The following is a 23,701-nucleotide window of genomic DNA, read 5'->3' as shown; positions in this document are numbered from 1 at the left end:
AGACTGAAAAAAATCAATGATACGAGGAATAGGTAACTTTAATGAAAAAATAATTGCAAAGTTTTGGGGCAAAAGCAGAAAAATGGACTTTTATTATAAAAAATTATGTTGAGCACATTTTGCCAATATTTTAGTAGTACTTCAAATAAAACTACCCAATTATATGCGATTTTGTTTTTTCAATACTTTGTACCTAAATTTTGTTTCCACCCTCCCTGGTAAGGAAGTCGGCTCTTGACTTCCTTGACACTTTAGACACTGATTAGGCACTAAACTACTGTCAGTGACTCATAAATCGAGTGGGAATTGTAACTCCTTGAACGAGTTTTACATATCTTGCAGCACTTGGTGCATGGTGAAGTGAAAAACGACCCCCGTATATTCGTTCTGCAACCGCAGCATTTTGTCTATATTCGACGTAAATTAATTTCCTCAAATTAGGGATTATAACAAAACATTAATAAAAATAACATTCGGTTACTACGATTTCATCCACAGTAGAAAAATACCGGAACTTAGGAGACTTTTAAATATGAACGGGTGACAATTATGAAACAACTAATTTTGACGTCATCAGTAATGTATTGTTGAACAACAAAACATTCTGACTACTAAAAGAACGATCAGTCCGAGAGCATTTTGTTTCAGATTAAATAATAACAGTTCGCAAGAAGTTATGTCACTCGGTAAGACTTTAAGTAAATCAGCGGTAGTCGTACAAATGGTGTGAATGAATTACACGATATCCTGTTCCCAATGATATACCTTTTAAACCAACCGTGTTAGCGCTGAAGTAGAGTTGCTAGGTCAGCGCTAGCGTATCCCATCTGACCGAATTGTTGAAAATTTTCAAACAGAAGTCAGTAAGTCAGAAATGATGTTAGTTTGTTTTTCTAGATACGAAGTGCAACTTGAAATTCATATTGTTTTGTGATGATGTTCTTGGTGGTTAAATTTTTCTACAAATAAATAAAGCGTTCTTTGGAGCAATCGGAATCCATTTTGACATAACCTCAACAAGCATCGCTAGATCATCTAGCGAATAAAAAATTGGGAAGAAAAAAAGGTAGCTGCTAAGCTAGCCTACGTATAGTTTTATCGCTTAGTTTAGCGCTTACTTAACGCCTGCACGGTTGAATGTACCGAATACACATTATTTAGTATTCCTAGAACATCGTCACAACTATTGTAAATATAAGTTTGTCATTGGGAATTAAACTAAATCATCAAATATAAAACCCTTTTGAGATCCATGCTACGATATAGTAATAAAATGTTATTGGTGAAATAATACTATAATACAGCGTTAGATTGTGTTTAGTGCGTATTTTGGGCGAAGCTATCTCAGATGCAAACTTATTCGTATCAGTCTGTACAGGATCCTTTGATTTAATATTAATTTTACGAATATTATTGCGAAAACTTCCCATTTTATTGTATTAAACACACAATTATTTGAATATTATGTATAAAATTAAATTGTTACTTAGTACTCTTCTGGAGTCCAAAATTTGGATGGAGTCCCACCAATGTAAAGTCAATTTTATTTATTCTCTTGTTCATTTGGCCAACAACATATTTTTTCTTTATATAAATTATAAATTTTCCGTAGAATTACGTCCCACCTCATGTCATCGATATTTTTAAATTTTTGTTTTCACTTTCTTTTTACGCAATGATCTATAACACCTTGTTTAATAACACGAAAAATTGTGGACACTGAAACTTTAGTTAATTTGTGAATTCTATTTATAATTTCAATATATGATTTTTAATTTACTTCCTTTTTTAAACAATTGTAAATATTTAAAATGAGACATTGAACATGTCATCTTTATTTTTAAATTCTAAATCAGTTTCATCAACAACCGGTTCTACTAATTCAATATTGTCTGACGGTATTTTGTTTTGTTCCGTTTCAAAAGGTCTCCAAAATGCCATGTTGTAATAGTAAATTAGTAATTAGTAAACAAAATATCCCTCTTATTTCTCCTTTTCGCAGTTGTAATATCAATGATTAATAGAAAGTGCCTATAATTTGAATCCCACCACATTCCGCATTGCTGAACTGCACTACTAGGCAATTTGTCAACAACTGAAATTTATGGCCCAGTCGACCAGTGCGGCTGTGTTTGTGCGTCGTTCGCCCGCGCGCATTCTCCAACTGAGCGTATACATTTCTACCACCTGTATATGGGTATGGCTAAATAAATATGGGAACAAGTCAAATATTTCAATGCCGAGTTGCTTCATAGCGACCGAACCTGGTACTGCCTAGCTTTTTGGTCTTCAATTGAGGAGTATAGGAATTGTATTTTTACCATCATTTATATTAATTAAATTAAATAATCATATAAATATTTGTGGCAAACACATACAACTGTGTCTTAATCAAATATTCATTTTCATATAAAGAATAAATATTCTATTACTTGCATGATACTGATTTAATCAATTATAATTAATAGTGATTTAAGAAGTAGCGGTCAAATATGTCATTGGAAATACAATAGCAGTTTTTTCTGTATAGTAAAAAATAACACGCTATGTTTTTACAAATGAGGCTTAAATTAACATATTCTGTATAAATTTCAAAGAAAATTTACTTGGTTGATACAAATTAATCTTTTTTTCAGGAGACTAGGACATTTTTCTGAACATGATAAAAAATAAATTTAGAAAAACTACACTATTATGTTTTGTGATGGAAATGATGAAGTAACGAGTGAAAAATTTAAACAATTTACCCAAAGTACCCCAACATTTCCATGGCAAACACGAAATAATAACCCAAGTAGTGCCCCAATTCCGAAAACAAACATAGGAGCCGCAGCAACAATCGCGGCCAAGCGAAATAAGACAAATAATAGTTCCCTAAATGGATTACCCATTGAAATTAGCGAAAACAAATGAAGAACAAGAACGAGACAACCGAAGCTTGCTTAGATAATTGTTTTAGCAGATCTCAGAGGCAACGCGCACGTTCTTTTGTTTGTCTCGCTCTGGTTTTCGCTGGAAACGAAACAATCGAACAGAGACAACGTGCAGCGCGCCGCACAAATGGCCCTCCAGTGGCGTCCTGGAATAAACTAAAAAGCAACTCTGTAAAAAAAAACATTAATAACAGTATATAGAGTTTAGTTTTAATTCGGGATCATATTTTAAACGTAATAGTAAATCTTCTCCAGAATATTAATTTGAAATTTGATTTTTAAATCACATACACAATCGAGTTATAATTTGTTCCTTAAACTGAACTTAAGGAGTTATATCGGGTTTACTCGAATGCACAGATGTACTTGAAATGTATACAGCGTATTAGCCAGTGCTCTATGCGTCATATTTTTTTGAAATTTTTTTAATCTAGATTTTGAGATATTGTTGAAAGTTGTTCATTTTAACGTAGGTTTATATGGCGAAGATGGACGGTGCGCCTCTTTTTTTGCCTGTAACTGAGAAATTGTAAAACAAAACTTTTCCATAAATAGTACACAGTATTATCTTATTTTTGATGTAAAATTAATGTAAGTTTTGAACATAGTACAGCTGGATTAATAAGAAACCGAAACCAATTATTGCATTTCTGTCTGACTTGAAGATTAATGAGGCAACGTCGCAATCAGCTGACAGCAAGGAGGGAATAACATTTGAAAGACTCGATAAAAATGAAATTGATTTCAAACATACACATTTTTCCTAAATCCCATGTACATTGTTATCAACAATAAATTATCCACAACAGATGATTTTTTGTAATGTTTTTAAAAAACTAGATTAATTAAAAAAGACTAGGAAGCTGTGATATATTTATTGGAATAAAAAATACAGTTGATAAATCCTTTTAATATATTTAATGGTTTATAAAAACATCGTAATCATTACCCAGCAATATTTAGGGTTACATAAAGTTTTCTTTACTTGATTAATATAATTAGTAATACTTGAGATAAAAGCATTTGTACGGAATAACAAAGGAACATAAATATTTCTCAGCAAACTTTATATCTAAAAAATTAGTTATAGTTGCAAAACTTTTGTAACATTACTAAAATAGAGATTAAAAACACGAACAGTGAGTAATAATGTAATTTCTATCACAGAACCTTCAAAATTGCATCCAACATTTTCTTTGACTTGGACGAGAGATGGGCGCGAGTGTCATTTCATTTCTTTAGAACTAAATTAACATAATTCTCGTTGTTTTACCAGTTCACATGATTTACGGATTTTAAATAAAGGATACAAATCTTCGCGAGGATAATACGATATATTTGCTATATATAATAATTATATTGTACATAGTTTACACACAATACATTTTTGAACGCGTACGCATCTTTACCCGAATTTGACGCGCAATATCTCCGATGTCCGAGGTCTGTAGGTTCGCAGTGTGTACAACTGCTAGTCAATTATTAGCGCTGTTGCCACATCTACATAGTCTTTATGCGTTCATTAAATATAATTTAAAACTACTTAAATATGATATTTTTATGTTGTTAATTAGTCAATATGTATGCTATGTGCATATGAGTAGATTTCTTTGCTATATAGATAATGTTTATCGCAAATAATTTCAATAGAATTTAATTTCTTCAAATTGGCAGCGGGTTTTAGTCCCATAAGAAAAGCAGAGGACCCCTCTGCGCTCCTCACTTCCCTCGCACTCCGATATACCTCCTTAAAATAGTTGTATTAGCGCGCTTATCAGTGTTGCCAGTTGTTACCTTTTTTAACCAACACAAAATTAATAATTTCTGCATCATTTATTAAATATTAACTAATATTGAAATTATAATAAAAATAAACGTAAAAATAAACAAAAAAAAACTATTCTGATCAATGTCATCTAATTTAGGTAAATTTTACATATTCCATCGAAGTAGACAGGGACGCATATATAAAAGTTAAAACAGATACGGAGTAATGGTGAGATATAACCCACAAAACGTGTATCATATGTTCTATCTTTAAAGGTCATTGTTATTTTATATTTACAGGCACGTGTCCCTACCGATATAAAGTGACCTATTAATTTCTAGGTGCTACGAACGTATGACTAGTACCACACTAAGCCTGTAGATATAAAGTAGCAATGGCATTTTAAAGGTATATAATCATTCGACAGTCATCTCACCTACGGACGAGAACTAATAAATTGGTGATGAATGATCTTATTTAGTTACTTGGGGGTGTAATTCAATATCAGCCGGGACATACATCTCGTGGCGTAGCTGCTTCAGAATGTCAATAGTTAATTAAGAGTTATGCAATTTTAATCTAAATACGGTATGTTTTTACTCTCTTTTTCTATATAGCCTCTGCGTCATGCGAATTGGTGCTAGACATCTTAAATTAATCCAGAACAGCAACAAACTTAAATCGCGAATGATACGCACGAAATTAAAATTACTGTACAACAATTCCATTGCCACGGTTTTGATAATGGTTTACACAGTTGGTATATGCATGTTGACTTTACGCCTTATATGATATGACAACATACTGGCAAAAAACAAATATGAGTAGCCTACATTAATTTGGAAAAACAAGAATGGTCGAAGATGTCATTTTTAGTAATTTCGCCACCTTCTGCATGAAGTATTAGTTTTTGATGGGACTGAAATAGAATTTGTATAGTGTAGTGTCTTGTTGTAGTACTACCTCAAACAATACAGAACGCGGCGGAAAAGGTACGACGAACCTTATTAAGCTAAGACTCCACGAAGCGCCTTGTTGAAGCGTGTTTCGACAGTAAATTTTGAACATATGCTGTAAAAATGATGTGGGTATACAACTCATTGACTTATTTTTTATTTACATTTATTTATTACTGTTTAAGTTTACTGTTAGATGACTTGTGATTACTACCTTTGTCATTAGTCTTCTACGCCACTGGCAGTCGTTTCGGTTCACCCGGTCCCAGTTAAAATTTGTGGGAACGTTAAGTTTTAGAACGGGAAATTAGAAACACATATATAAGACCGGCGACATGATGGAAATGAAAAATATTTAAATCAGCCGGCGTACCAGATTGCTTAGTGCACTGCCTTCATTACCTCCACATTGTTGTAGAACTATAGTAGTGCGACTGACTTCTCATTTTTAATTACCGACTTCCGGCGGCGCGACTCAAATTAGCCTTATGTTCAGCGTGTCCCATTGTGACGGCAATTGTGCATGAAGAAACAGGTTCGCGTAATTTCAAGTGATGAATTCCTAATGTTAAAATATTTCAACCAAATATTAAAAGGATCAGGAAAGTTTTTTAATTAAACCTTGTTCAATTATGCAGAAAAGATCCCTATATCGAGAAAGAGATTTGTATTTCAATATAGCCACTTTTAATTCAGAAAATATTGAAAAGACATTAGATTATACAACAGTAGATTATGTTTCAGTATAAATTCATTATGTACAGCTGCTACGATTATTCACAGTAATTTTTATAACATGTAAATTTTATGACATTGTTCTTTGACTATACAGGGTGTCCCACTTAAGGCGGTACCCTAGTAGTATCAATTAAATAAATAGAATTTGCACCTGAAATTCGGAAAATACTGCAAAAATTGGTATAAACATCGGGATGCATTTTGCTGAAATAAATCTTAATAACGTAGACACATAAATGAACGTAATAAATGTACAAAAAAATTATTCGAGATCGGGATGCCCTCAAATCTCCAATTAGTTGAGTTCAAGCATAAATTAACAAATGGTAAAAATATATTTTAATTTAACAAGTACAATATTAAATTTTTATATTATATTAGTTTTTTTTTTAATTAAGTAAATGTTTTTTAACCAAATAATATAAAAACAAACTAAAAAACCGAACTTCGAAAAAATGTTACTCTGCAAATTTACTTATAAGTCGGGCTCTTCTAAGTACAATATTTGATGCTTTTGAATTTTCCGACTCCAGAGCAACATCCTATTAGCCTCAATCAGCTAAAATAGGAAATGGTTTGAAATTTTTTTAAAATAATTTCTAATATTGATTTTTTTTTAATGTGTGCATAATTTATAGTAGCTAGAACCCAATAAATTATGGTACAAATATCTAATTTTTCCGACCTTTTCCAATTTTTCTGGAAAAAAACTATTTTTTTGGCATTCAATTTTTTCCGAAATTATGGACATTTGGACCATCTAGTTTATTTCTTCATATTATTACATCATCTTCAATTATACAAGATGTCCCAATTCTTTTGGACATTTCCTAACTTAATTTTTTTAAATGGAACAACATATACGGTGATTTAGAACTTATTCTAAAAAAAAAAAAATTTGATGTACATTGGACTCTTACAAATACAATGTTGTAAAGAAAAAACCAAAATCGAAAATGATTTAAAAATACACTTTTGCACGGCACTGGAAAATGGTCCACTGTAAAACCTGGTCTCGCACAATGCGACCGGCATGGCAGTGTGATAAAAACGGACAAAAACTTATAAGAATTTCGCAAGGAAAGAAATAAATAGAATTTTAAAGCACCTATTTTATATCGGCAATATCAACTGCTTTTGCCGCTACTGTTATTATTAATTAATAAAATTAATTTGTGGTTTTAATTAATAAAATAATTTAACATACCTGATGTTACAACAACTGTTCAAAATTTTTTCTACAGACGTAATAACACATTTGGGTCTGTCTTACTCAGTTTCTACGAACTAACACAAATCTTTTCTTGCTTCACCATAATACAACTGTTGTCTTGCTTCACCTTAAATTAAAACTATATCCGTAAACACCGAGATGTTATACACGCAAGCCATTTTTGACACTAATTACAAAAAAAAACTATTGTAAACACTATCGCAACGACGATTGTAAAACCGGATTTCGGTATTCGGGATCCTGAGACTACGTGGCTGCCCACGCGTATTGCGAATAACGCTAGAGACTACAGTTGTCCAGCTGCCGTATCTACTCCGATTTTTTTGGATAAGTTGTGAATCACCCTGTATATTATGGCATTCTTATATTTCCGGCTGAATTTAAGGCCAACTTTGATAAAAAGAAACTGTAAAAACATACTTACCATTTCGGTGTTATTTCAAAGATCAAAATTTGTAAACACGAATATTTTTATTTTTTTTATATGTTTGCCTTAGCTCGAAATTTGAATAGGATACCCCTAAATATACTGTAATAAAACTGCCAAGTTTCAACAATCCTATAAAACTTTCCCCGTACCCTTTTTACATGTTATAATTCCTGGAATAATAGTATTTATTTTCATGGGTTGCTGTTTTTTTTTTCGATAATTACAATATCCATATTAATTAAGTGGGTCGCACCGTACTTCGACGAACATCCCAACTACAACAGGAAGGTTCGTCGAGGATGGTACAAGTCGCCGGCGCCCCGGGACTCATCCATCAATTAGGGTCGACCCGCGACATCCACCCTGCTCCCCCGGCGATCTGTCACCGGCAAACTACGGCCCGCCGACCGCACATCACCCTGTCCAGGACGGACCCCTAATTATTCCGTTGCAGAGCTGAAGAAATAGAACTACCAAATCTTTGAAAACGAAGTAAGAACGTAGGGTCCACACAAATTAATCAATCCGAGAATATTTACACTAAAAACAACGTTTTCCATAGAAAAGTAAAACTGTCCGTTTATTTGAGTATAAATTAATCATCCGCCATAGTCTTCAGCGTTCTGGTGTAGCTTTTATATTCTGCCACGAATTTTTAATAAATTTTGGTAGATGGAAACTATTAGGAAACTTTAATTTTTTGAAAATATCAAATATTCTGTGTTAGAAGTATATAATTTTTCAAAATTTTGTTACAGTCAGAATGTTTCACGAGTTGATATAATTGGGAACATACTTATGTTTCAGGATTATATAATTATCATCATACATACAATTTTTTTGAAAACATCGTCTTAGCACTTATCGAAAGTTGTATGTAACATTAAGTATTAAAACTAATCATGTAATTCCAGACATAAACACTTCTTGGAAATACATTTATTCCCTAAATTAAATATTACTACACTACTTAATGCGCAACCGCGAACAGTCAACGGAGCATGCAGAGTAGAACAGCATCAGCCATTATTATACATGCGCAGTAGTGTGAGGTGTGAATGTGAATTATTATGGATAGATAATCCGAGTGAGAATTGGAAAGCCTGACTGAAATTCACAATTTTATTAGCCTATTCGTTAAACGAGTCTTTAATCAGAATAGACAGGTAATAAAAAATATATACAGATATATTTATTGAGTAGTAGTTTTAGTTAAATTAAATTATTGTATCCACAGTAATACATGGTTTTATAAATTGGTGACACTACTGACAAATTTTTAACTTGTTTTCGCTAGCAATAAAGTGCATGATAAATTTGTTATTTCAGCGTTTATTTGTATTTAGACAAACCGTTTAAAAAATCTATAAATATGCAAAATATTTAAGATGAGCAATAATTGAACAATGAGTTAGAGATAGAGATCTAACAACAAAGATATTCCTTTAATAGATAGAAATATTTTTGCATATTTGGAGAGAAAATTTTCTTGCGGTTACGGTAATGTAAGATTTTTGTGTTTATCTAAAATAATAAAGAATATACAAATAGTTTGCCATAACCAAAAGGCAGTTCAGATGATGTTATCACTCTGCTATGTATGCCACATCGTGTGGATGGTGTATATCGATACATCCGAAAACATGTCTTCACTTACTAAATACTCGCCAAAGTTATACTAACGGTATACTAATATGTAGCAGTTGTTTCAAATATCACATAAGTAGTACTCATTTCCACAGATTGGAATTAACGATTTCTCTACATTTAAATAAATAAATAAATAAATAAATAAATAAATAAATAAATAAATGATACGCCACTTATTAAAACAAAAAAATATGCCATATTTATAATCTAAGGGCTACTGCTAAAAAAAACATTAACTAGTTTCATATCGATAAAATGTATAATTTTCAAGAAAATCATTTTCATTCTGGTTTTAACAGTTCAGAAAAATACTAGGTAAAAAGGTTTAGCTATCAACTAAAAATGTATGGTGGCATACAATTCCGTACAGGGCGATTTTCAGGAAAATTCAGGTAAATTAAAAAATAAGTGCACCTTCTTTTGTTTTATATTTCATTGCCAAGTTAATTTTTTTTATATAATTACGTTAAACACGTAAAGACGTCAGACTATTAAAATATGTAGGTACTGTTTTATGGTGTCTACAATAAAAGTTTTAAAAATAACGAGCGTTCAAATAAAAACGTGGTCAAGTTGGTTCTGAAAATTTGGACGTAGGGCGTAGCGTATAGCAAATGAACTTAAACGTCATCTGTATCAATTTGAATATTTTCGTTTTAAAAAGCGTTTAAAATGGTGTTTTCTTAAGAACAAAAAGTGTTTATCATAGAGTCCTACTATAGAAATGGACGCAAGATTGATGGAATATGGAAGTATTCTATTGAGGAATGTTTCATAGAATTTCAAAATCAATTTCCCGGCGTTGTTGAGTACAAAATTTTTCAAAGTGCAGTTCAGCGTTGTGTTAATGTTTTTCGTGAAACGGGCAGTGTAACAAGAAAAGAAGGAAGCGGCCGACCTAAAAAGCGGACTGAAGAATTAAAAGAAAATGTCCAACAAATAATGGAAAATGCGCCAAGAACTTCTGTACGTGTTTTATCACAAATGGTGGGAGTATCAGTCGGTACCTGCCACACAGTGTTAAAAAAAGATTTGCGTTTGTTCTCCTATCGTTTAACTTGTCAGCAAGAACTTCATGAAGTTGATTTTCCGCGACGGGCTGTATTTTGTGAATGGTTTTTAAACAACTACGGTGAACTTCATAATATCACCTTTTTTTCTGATGAAGCCTGATTTCATTTAAGTGGTTATGTAAACTCACAGAATATGAGAATGTGGTCTTCTGAAAAACCAGATAACTTTTTTGTCGAGGGCCTCTACACGCTCAAAAAATTTGGAGTTTGGTGTGCTCTCAATCGAAGGTGAATTTATGGACCTATTTTTTTTAATGGTACTCTTACTGCGCAAAGGTATAGAGAAGAAATTATCGCTCCTTTTGTTAACCAGCTGGAAGAAAACGAAATTACAAACTTTTACTTTCAACAAGATGGCGCAAGGGCACATACGGCAGGCGAGACGATGAATATGTTGAGGGAAGTTTTCCAAAATCGACTAATAAGTCTCAATGCTGAACATGAATTTCCACCGAGGTCATGTGATATTACGCCGTGTGATTTCTTTTTGTGGCCTTACCTTAAAAACACTATTTTTGAACTGCCTATTCCTGATTTAAACCATCTGCAGGCTCGACTTATAGACAAGATTCGTGAAATTAACAATACCCCGAGCATCTTAGAAAATGTCTTTAATTCTTTGAGGAACAGGTGTGAAAAGTGCTTGGAACAAGGAGGGGGACACTTTCAGCAGCTGCTTTAATTTATTGTTATAACAAGGAGGGGGACACTTTCCGCAGCTCCTTTAATTGTTTGTTATTGTTATCACGATTATTCTTTAAAATAAAGTTATATAGTCATTAACGTTATTGAAACTGACAGCTGCTATACAGCTCGTTGAGAAATGAGGTTAAGTTGGTCGCTATAAGCTACTCCCTACGTCCAATGTGTCAGAGCCAACTTCGACCACGTTTTTATTTGATCGCTCGTTATAATAGTCCTATAGACGTATTCAAAAACATAAATTTCTGGAAACCTTTTTATGTCAGTTATGTCTTTATAAACTGTCTGTTCAATAAAAAAGAGCAAATAAAAAATATAGCGTTCTTTCTCGGTGGGGTACAATATTATTATATACAGACAAATTTTATATTGACATCACCGGCGCCTCCGCCATTTTACAACAAAAATTCTTATACACAGTTAAAAATCCTTTACCATTTACTTTCATTATTAGGTTCTTACTACGTTTGGGCTCGCGGGTATACCATAGCGTCTTATTGTTTTACAATTTTACGATGCGGGCCGTCAAAGTATTGCAAGAAACGCCGCTTTAAGGGGGGCGGCTGGCCATGCCGATAATTATTAAATTTAATAACGGCGTGGCGGCTGCACCGCTCTTCGTGAGGTTGTTTAACCTTTGCCGCCGACGGGACAAACTTCTAGAACTAGGCAGCAAGTTGGCTCGCTCCTCCCCGGAGTTCGATAGCTCCGGAGCCGCCGCCGGAGTCGAGAACTGCTGTGCCTTTGTAATTAAGGAGGCGAATTATTGATCATGTAGGCTGCTTATCAATTTCGAATTTTATAACAGAGATAGCGGAATGGAAATCTGTTTACCGAAATGTATAAAATGTGGAGGAATCTATGGGTCTATGGATAATATGTTTATTTCATTACTATACGTATATTTCTTCAAAAGCACTCACCTTGATTCCAATATGTATTGGAAAATCCTGGCTTGTGTTTAAAGACGGCAAAGTTTGGATCACCGGAACAATAGGGAGTGAACAGGACATCATATTGTCAACCTGAAACAACATATATCAAATTTAGATAACAACGATGGTTATATAAAAAACATCAACATATATCGTGCGTAATAAAAGCATGAAGTTCTGATTTTTGTTTAAATAGAACTCATATAATTTTCGGCCAGAATCTCGTGGAAAATATTTTTCTGAATTTGGCAATTTTACAATTATACCATAATTATAATGTGCTTTATTGTGGTTTTTTAAAAACTCTGACAATTGTAATCATGTATAAAAAGAGTTATGTGTTACATGTATGGGTTTTAAGTCTTTATTAGTTTTATATTTAACTCAGTCACATATGCAGACGTGTTCAATATTGTCCACCCTGATTGTGAATAATTGGTTCTCTTAAAAGAATAAATATTTGTAGGTCAATTATTTTTTTAATCCTTTAATGATCAGACTCTAATAAACTGCACTTTTAACAATGAATTCCTATAGTCTTTTTTAGAGAACGAGTACTTTTAGAGTTTCTGTCGACTTATTTTACTGTGTGGTAAGTTTATTTAAAAAACAGAAATAAGTTGAAAATCGTTCATTTTAAAATTGAGGAAACATTTTTCCTTGATAACCAATTATAAATTAAATTAATTAATGAATTTTCAAAATATTCAGTGGTGACGAAATCAGGTTTGCCATGTTTGATTTAATTTCTTGAAATTTCAACGTTTCATCAGTTTATGTCAAACATCTTCAGTAATATTTGAATAAATGTTATATTCTTCAAAAATATAAACATGCTGTATCTCGAGAGCTAAGCCCTTTAAGACACAAACCTTTTTTCTTAAAATGATCCAAAGGAACACCTCTTACAATATTTTTTAGATGTCTTGTGTTCTATATAAAAAATGTCCGTTTTTCGAGTCGCACCGTTAAGATCTTAAGATATCAAACTAGAATCTATTCGTTTCATTTTTTTATCGAAAGTTAGCCAATGTTAGAGTACCATTTTATGGGGATTCAAATATGTAATCACATTAGCCGTATAATCTATGGAGAAGAAGAAACCGCAAGGATTTTTTTACAGTTGCCATATTCAAATTTCGCATTTTTTAATTAATATGGATCATATGATATTATTTGCTTCTTTACTATTGCAGAAGTCACAACTTATTCATCTTTACAAAGAGTGCTTTGAAGACAAAACATCCAACTATCACATCAAACGGAATTTTGACAGTTCAAAGTTTAGATAACTAAAATATTCATACGAATAATAGCCATATGTATATGTTCTAAATTTACTGATCATTAATTTGAAAAATATGTGGCTTTTTTCATGCTAAAATTGCATTTTTAATTATCTTAACATTCACATAGTCCATGAATATTTAACTACACAGTCAAAAATTCGTTTATAGTACCTATAATAGTTGGATGTTTTGTTTATCTTTGCAATTCGACGAAAACAAAATGGTAAACGCACCATTCTAATCAGAAAAATGAACTAAACTTTAAAAGTGCAAAATTCCAATATGGCGCCCATAAGAAAAATAAAAGTGTTGTCCAATGTAGAATTATTCATCACTTTCCATTGTCGATTAAAAGAAAAAAAATAAAAACGAAAACCAAAATTTTAAATTGTTTGCCGGAAACTTCGAAACGAAAAAAGATACCTCAATTTTTTTTTCGACAAATCATTACCAAATTTTGCAATTATGTTCTAGTTTTATAATTTAATCAACATTGTATCTCTTAAGATGACCGAGATTTGCTCAAAAAAGGAGCACTTTTTATATAATTTAAATAACGTAATTACAATTACTTCTAGTTTAAAATTTTTTATCGATTTCATAATGCCGATACTTCAGATTTAGGATAATCAATGTATAAAAAATTTACTTTTTTGCACCAAAAACACTGTTATCGATTGTCGATTTGTGATAAACTATCAGAATTCGCTTTGAAAAAATGTCATTGATTTCTGAATAAAAATAAAACATTACCAAATATAGGTAGGTGCACTATACTATTCCAAATTATTTTACAAAATTTCAGTAACCTGAAACTTTGAATGATTTGATTTGACCTGATGATTTGACACAGAGGTGAAATGATAATAGTAAAGTAAGCAATAATTACAGAACGAGAACTTTTAGATGCTTTTTATTCTATTGGTTATTGCCAAATTACGTTCATACGTTTCGAATTTTTGAACAGAAAAATAAAAAAAAATCAGGGTTAATTTTTGGAGTACTTTCGAATAAACAAATAAAAAAAATGCGTAATGTGAAACACATACCTATTAATATCATCAAACTACACTGTAATAAAAAGTATGATAAAATTCCACGAACTTTCCATCGTAACATGTTGACATGGAATATTCAAGTAAAATTCATGTAACATTTATGTAATATTAAATAAAACCTTATTATATATTGATTATACATTAATTTCCCTTAAACATTCAGGTCAACAGGTTATAGTCTTTCCGAAGTTAATTGAACATGTATAAAAACGCCTAGCAATAAAATGAAATGAGTTTGACAGGCGTTCCTAAAAAAGTTTTCTGCTTAAGGTAAAAAATTAAAATAATTTGTATATAATGTATATTTCTATTGTATGTTCATATTTTAATTATTTATGTCATCAAACAATTTTATTATATTGATGGTNTTCCGAAGTTAATTGAACATGTATAAAAACGCCTAGCAATAAAATGAAATGAGTTTGACAGGCGTTCCTAAAAACTTTTCTGCTTAAGGTAAAAAATTAAAATAATTTGTATATAATGTATATTTCTATTATATGTTCATATTTTAATTATTTATGTCATCAAACGATTTTATTATATTGATGGTAAATTTCGTTTTGTTTCGTTTCAAAAGGTATCCAAAATGCCATATTGTAATAATATTAGTAAACAAAATATCCCTCTAATTTCTCTCTTTCGCAATTGTAATAACAATGATTAATAGAGGGTACCTATAATAAATTAAAATTACCTGAATCACATCAAATTCCGCATTGCTGCCCTGCACTGCTATGCAATTTGTAAACTACTTGTCAACAACTGATATTTATTGCCCAGTTGCCCAGTGCGGCTGTGTTATACGCCTTTTGTCCGCACGCGCATTCTTCAACTGGACGTATACATTTCTACCACGTTTAATTCGACTAGCCTTGTATATGGGTATGGCTAAATAAATATGGAAAGAAGTTTCTCAAATATTTCAATGCCGAGTTTCTGTGGCAGCGACCGAACCTGGTACATACTGCCAACCTCTTGGTTCTTCAATTGAGATCGGAAAGACTATACCATTGAAAGTTCGAGGAATTTTACCATACTTAAATTACAGTGTATACGAGTAAGTGCTACAAATAAAAACGTATATGAGAGATACAAATACTGCTTGATACCAGGGTCGCTTTAAAATTATTATATTTTCATAACAAATTTTTGATGATTCTAAGGATCTGGTCAGCGGGTTGGGGATGCTCGTTCCGCCAGAACATCGGAATTTATCGATTCGAGCCAGTTTTTCCTTCAATATTCATTAAACCGTCCCGGAGAGCTGATAAAATCTTAGGAGAACACTGAATATTCATCTACACGTTATCGATACCGCCGTCGAGCCCCTTTCAAAACGAACAATGGCGAACCGGTGAGGGTTAGCGGCCCATTGTGATGCGCCGAACAAAGTACAATACCTATAGGCATTCAAAAACAAATAATGTATTATGAAATATAAAAAGATAGGGGAATAGAATCGAATTTTGTACTCGAGAAATTAAAGGGCCCATTGGAGTAGATTGGTCTATTATAATGAGAAAGTACTTGGGCTAAGGGTTCAATAAAAACGAAATTGTGTTCTTTAAGTAAATGCGAAAGGCTGTACGAAAATTTCATATTCTCAATAGTTGAACCTTTCTGGAAAATATTTATAAAACCAAGTATAAACTTGTATTTAATGTTTTTATCAGTGCAGGAAAAATATTAAATGCTGTCACAACCCGGCATTGCTGCGTGCAGTTCATGAAAGTAACAAGCAGCGAATACAGCATATCGTCCTGCTTTGCATTTTTTTATTTTTATTTTTCGTCACAGTGTCTTTTAAAAAAACTCGACACGGTTCTCTTTCAAGGACTGAGCGGATGAATATTAAAATATAGCTAATTATGGACGTTTTTATGAGAAGTTACATATTTACTGGAAACGTATAATTAAACACAATTTTATTTATTTAATCGTATTCCTATAAATACCATAAAATATATTTAGTCAGTTTTAATAAGTCAATTCGAATAATTAGATAGTGATTTTCTGGAGTACCCAAACACCAGCAACATGCTATACAATAAAAATTCTATATACAGGGTGTCCGCAAATTTCACCGACAACGTTTGACTGCATATTCACGACGATAAATAAATACGACCTACGAAAACAAAGTGAAATAAATAATTTCTTGTTTTTAAGTTACAAGCCTTCAAACTTGTCAAAAATAAAACTAATTTAATTAATAACTTCATAACCCTTTTTCCGATCACGTTAAAATTTGGCACATTTATTGGACTATTATGGCGTATTATTTCTTGAAGCTTTAGTCAAATCGATATACACTTAGTGATAGTTTTCTCCGGTTACTTCTCCCTTTTAGCGGTCAAAACTTTTACAGTGGTCGTATTTTTTTTAAAACGGGCATCAACATTGAAAAGGTCGTTTTATTTAAACAGGAAATTGTCACTCGTGAAAATCGCCAAGAGAAAGCCATTCTTGAGAAAAATGGCATTATTTGCAGGTGTGTATGTTTCGGTTTGCGTAGCAGTGTCACGGATTTAAAGCTTTGAGTTCAGTAGGCGATGAAAACAAGATGTTGATTGCTGTGGCTATCAGGTAATGTCATTATTGTCGTGTTTCGTTAGGATTCTCATCATTCCACACATGCAGATTATGAAAACTATTACCCAATATATCGACTTGACTAAAACTTTAAGAAATAATACGTCATAATGGTCCAAATGAATATACCAAATTTTAAAGCGATCGGTAAAATGGTTATGAAGTTATTAATTAATTTAACTCTATTTTTGATAACTTTGAAGGCTTGTAACTCCAAAACCAAAATGTTTTTATTTAACTTTTATTCGTAGATCGTATTTATTTATCGTCGTGAATATGCAGTCAAACGATGTCGGTAAAATTTGCGGACACCCTATATACTGCGTCGATCCATATCTAGGAAAGTACTAATCCGAAAATTTTGAAAATTTGTCAACAAGACAAAGTCCCTGAAGCGAACACAACTAAAATATCTAGAACTCTCCAGCCATTCCAGTTATGCCGGAAGTCGACACCAACTTCGTTATTTTAAAAAGAAACTCCCTGTATATTGTTGCATTTTCGGATTCTACAGAAAATTTAAGGGTCTTAAGGCTAGGAGTAATAGATTTCGAGTCATAAATGTTTTAAGCAAAACATTGACGTATGTGGAGGTGTCCGCAACTTTTACCAGGAAACTGATATCAAGATGATGTTTGGTATTCGTAAAGAACTTTAGACGACGCTAACTTGGTACATCTTTATATTAAAAAATAATATACCAAGCGCTTCTATCTCGCTGTTACATTTTGGTAAAGAAAAACAGGTATAACTTTCTTAACTTAAATGGAACACCCTGTATTTTATTGCTCTGTCTTATATACACTGAAATTCTCTTTCAAGCCATATATAAGTATTGTTAGGGTTGTGATCACTACTTTTGGAGATATTTGAAAATTACTATTATGGCCTTTTTCATCATATCTGGAGTGATATTACAATAGGCCTTTTTAGTAGTGACGTCACATCCGCCAAATAATAGGTAGCCCCATAGTGCACATTGTCATAAATAATTTCTCAATATTATTACTAGATCGATTTTCGGCCTTATGTACTTTGGACAGAAGTGCCAAAAAAATGTCATATTTGTCATGACCTTAAATATTGCGATATTCTGGCAATATGAGAAATATTTAAGAAGTTGCAAATCACAAGTGACAAATATTTAAATTTATAGAACAATATTGACTTTTATAGTAATTAATAAATTAAAATTATATCATTGTTACTGAGCATACACATTAAAGACCATTTCACGTGCGCGAAATAGCCTCGCAACAGCCTCAAAAGTTTGGTTCATGTATTCAACTTTGTGATTTCTTGCTTTCTTTCTACTAAGTTTAGTAACAATTTTTGATATATTAATTATCATGCCTAAAAGACCAGTTAGTATGAGTGCAATTTTTATGTACTTTGAAAAAAAAAATAATTTTATTGAAAATGGAGAAAATTCTGTTTCCTCCGGTTATGTACAAAAAATGCTTTATAATGATGAATTTTCAGTTTTAGTATATAGTTTGTTAAGTTTTTGTATACATTAACGATATTTGTTGGAGGTGTCGGAAAAAAATAAGCCGTCTGAGAGCTTTCAACGAAAACGCGCCTAAACCCTTTGAGATAACAAAATAATGTATGGTGGAATTGTGTATCTTATATAGGTCTACAGAAAAGTCCGCGATGGCATATGTCTATCTCTTAAGGATAACATACTATATCCATTTTAATACTTTAAAAAATGGGCAATTATAAAGCGGTAATTGGAAAGCTATTTACACAAATACGGTATTAATCCTTATCATTTTAAATACGTTAGTTGGCTTGAGCATTTCATGAAGATTATTTTTTCCCTTTACACCATGCAAATTAAATGAATACCTTAGGAGATATAGCAAAATCAAAATAATGCGCAACGAAATTAATTTCGTGTCGCCGTGATTCGACCGGGCCGCGCGGGCGCCCCGTGACCCCGCGCCTCGCGTCCGAGCCGGGGGGGTCCGAAAGTTTATGTAGTGTATCAATGTATGGTGGAATTGTGTATCTTATATATGCCTACAGAAAAGTCCGCGATGGCATATGTCTATATGTTAAAGATAACATACTACCTATATCCATTTTAATACTTTAAAAAATTGGCAATTATAAAGCGGTAATGTAAAAGCTATTTACACAAATACGGTATTAATCCTTATCATTTTAAATAAGTTAGAGGCTTTAAGCATTTCATGCACATTATTTTACTCTTTTACACCATATAATTTAAATGAATATCTTAGGAGTAATCGCAAAAAAATTACGGACGCGAGAATAAAATTCAAGCGCCTCGCTTCGCTTGATGCGATCGCCGACCCTCCCCCCGCACCGTCTTGCCTACTGTTTAGCTAATAAGCCGAACGATAACGCGCGCGTGATCCTTTAATAAACTGACTTGGAGCGAATGGAGGTGACGACTGACGACTGTGTTTTCTTTCTGGGTGTTGTTGGAAAGTTATAATTGCGTTCGATATTTTAAGGTCACATTTTTGTTTTGTATTTGTTGTCTTTAGGTAGTCGGAACATACATAGATACTTGCAAACATACTTTTATTTCATTGAGTTTTAATAATTTGTTTGTTTTTTTCTTATTGTGAATCATTTAAAACTACATAGTCGCATTTTTGTTTCGTGTTTGTTTTCTTTAGGTAGTTAGATACCTAACTACTTACTTATTAATTAAAATTGATCGTCCTGAACATAGGTACTTTAATTTCATTCGTTTTGTTTTCACATTGTTGGTAGTTACCTATATTGTTTTAAATTTAAAGGTTTTGCATTTTTAGTTTTGAGTTCGTTTGTTGTCTTTAGGTATATAGACATATCGTGAATATAGATGAAAGATGATTGATTTTTTGTTTGTTACGATTTAACTCAAAAACTAGTGAACCAATTTTACCGAAAGCTACATCTCCTCGGAGTAACATAGACTATTTTATATTTGCCCGTGCGAAGCCGGGGCGGGTTGCTAGTACACAATAAACCTGTGGGGAATATTTATCAAAACATATCAAGCTTTTAGATTTTTCTAAGTCTAAATGCACTTTTACCTGACTTAAAGAATACCATGCCAAATATCATGGTTGTTACCGTAAAGCAGTGACGTACTATTTTATTTAGAAAAATATGCCAGCGATACCCTGTATCTCCGCCACTGGAGCATGTAAATTTTAAGAAAAGCCCTCAGATTTTGGACAAATACGTGTGCCCAATTTCAAGTTATTTCGCTTACTAGTTTTTAAATTATTTAAAAAAATTAATTAACACCCTGTATCTCTTTAACGAAGCGCCCTAGATAAAAATTGTTGAGGAAAGACTCCCTTAAAATTCACCAAAGAATACGAGGTTTCATTTTTGGTCACCATTTGTGAATCACCCTGTGTATACCTGCGTATCCTTTCCGAGCATGCGCATTAGGAAAAACACGTATCAATTGTATCAATTTTAGGAAACGCGTATTGGTTGTTCTTAAATACTTCTAAATCCTTGTAAAAATAAATTAATTTGTTCATTTTTATAGTGTCTATGTAAATAGTACACAATGGTCAGATTCGGTCTGTACAATTTCAACTGTGACAAATTGTTGCGGGTTGCTTAAATATGTGACGTTACACTAAAAGAGTCTATTTACGTGACATAAACGTTTTTATTACTATCATTCGTTTCACACAAATCTTTTGTAACTAATCAATAGACTGTTTCATATTTAACCCATCATAATACAGAGTAATGAATATAGAATGATGTGATATTTGTTTAAATTAAATATTCTATTTTCTAACTTATGTTATTAACATATCCAGAGAACGTAAAATTTGACTTGCAGTAGTTAACTAAGTTTTGAGAGCGAAACTAAGAAAGTTTAGGAAACGTTAACTTGATGTGGATTCTTGTAGTGTATTTAGTTACTTTACAATCAATTTATCTACCCTAAGTGTAATATATTTATAGTTGGGTAAAAATAACCAATTTAATTTAGTTTTCTTTTCAGAATAACTCGTTAAACAAAAACTACCCTTCTTGTGTCCTACTTCAAAAGCATCACATAAACGAAATAAATTTCCTTTTGACTTGAAACATTTTGAATGGGACTTTTATTCTCACGTAAAAGGTGACAATACTAGAAATCTTTTAAATTGAAAACAATGTACAATAATGTTTTAAAATCGTTCATTAGTTGTTGCGAAGTACGTTTAACCAATTTCTTTTTCATTTTAGTTCGGTGACACTAGATAGAAATTAATGTTTATATAAAAAATTGTTTTTATTAGGAATAAGGCAAATGAACGGCGAGCACGAACGTCACATATGACAAATATTCCGATTTATGATTACGAAAACAATTTGCGTATCAATAGTGGACGTATTGGAAATAGAATGGAACAAAACACCCTGAATATTTCAGTAAAATGCAGTGAATGCCGGATAACATTACTGCATAAATTGCATTTTTATGTAAAATTGAAGCATTCGTGGAAAGCCGGAATTTGTATTCATATTACGTATGTTTTAAAAACACTGTGACTTGCCTTACATTTAAGTAAAAAGCAAAGCAATGTAATGGTATTCTATCAAAGATTTTTTTATATATCTCAAATACAATTCTCTAACATGTATGTATATAACGACAATATGCTATTAGGTCTCAAGACTGTATTATTAAGATTTTTAATATTCAGAACAGGTACTACATCCGGTTTCCACGGGTCACAAAGATACAACAGCTCTTCAAACTGCTGTGTCGTAGTACTTATACCAAATTGAAGTGACTCACATTTCTATTATTGTATTAAATATTTACACATAATTACCTACTTGGATTTCCCAGGGAAAAAACTGAAAATCTCTCACCTCGCCACACTCAGAAAACTTTAAATAATATTTGAACAACGTTGTGTAATACTTTGTAGCATTTTTCTATGACAAATCAAAAACACGCCGTTGTGAAGTTTTACGTATTAAATGTGGAAATTACTTATAAAATATAAAAATTTATAGATCTAACTTAAGTTTTTAACAAGTGAAATTCTTCATCAAATGTGTATATGAATAATGAATAATAATAATAATTATCTTTATTTATATATCAAATACAATAAAAAATAACAGGTAAGAATGCAATTGGATATAAAACAATTTCTGTACACAGTTATAAACAAACAGTGTCACAGAAGCTTTAACCAAAAGGGTATTGCTTGTACGTGAATAACAAGACACCTTACAACTACTTAAGAAAAACGTCACAACAACTAAATAAAATAACATATATAACACATTTTTGGGATATGGATCCATTATCGCAAGTTAAGCATAACTATTACCCGTATTTCTGACTGTCACGAAAAAAAAAAATTCTCCCAATATTCAAAATCCATTTTTTTACGTTCTTTTTGTAACTGTTTAAATTATTAATCCGTTTTATACTTTCAGGCAGTTTACTGAACAGTCTTGGAACAGTCTAAGTAATCAGAGCTATATTGCCCGATTGTTTTTACACATCGCGGTATGTAAATTCTATTTTCATTGCTTCTAGTCTGTTTCTTATCAGACCTCCCTCTTGGGAGATACATATTTAAAGGATATAACATTTCTTTTTGCGGTGATTAGCAGGCTGAAACAGTACAGTTGTCTAGGGTCAAAAACATTTGCTTCTGAGAACAGAGTATCACTAGAGTAAGCTAATGGTCTTCCATTGATTATTTTTAGTATCCATTTTTGGATGGCATTAAGGTTGTTTAGATGAGTATTTTCAGATGATTTATGTATATCGAAAAAATTCTTTAGAAGTTTAAAAAGTGATAATACGCCTCTAATTTCCCTGACAATGTAGTTGAAGATACCATAAAACATTAAAAAATAAGATGATTTTTTCCTATGGACCTATAACTTATCGTCATCTGTTTTTGAGATACAAGGTGTCGAATACGATTTTTTTCAATCAAATAATACAGTATCCTTTCCAAAAAAAATGTAATGCATTGAAATTTGTTATAAGTACTTTTTTGAGGGTGCTAAATACGTTAGTCTTATTAGTTTTTCCGCATCTGGTATTGGTCGCTATCTAAAGTCTAACCACCTTCTACTCTGTAATATACAAGGCGTCCGGAAATTAATGGAACATATTTTAAGGGTGGCATCCTTAGATTAAAATAAATCGACTTAAATTTTAGTTACCTTAGTACAAATTTGGTTTCTTAAAATGTTATGTTATTATTATCACTTAAAATAGAATAGAATAAAATGTTTGAATGATAATAAATTTTTAAGGAGCAATATTGTAACAAAGTAACTTGATCCAAATCGGTTTATTTCCATACAGGGAAGCTTTCCT

This window comes from Anoplophora glabripennis, unplaced genomic scaffold, assembly GCF_000390285.2.
Source record: "Anoplophora glabripennis isolate ALB-LARVAE unplaced genomic scaffold, Agla_2.0 scaffold279, whole genome shotgun sequence".
NCBI classification, from domain to species: Eukaryota; Metazoa; Arthropoda; class Insecta; order Coleoptera; family Cerambycidae; genus Anoplophora; species Anoplophora glabripennis.
This window is presented reverse-complemented; position numbering follows the sequence as displayed.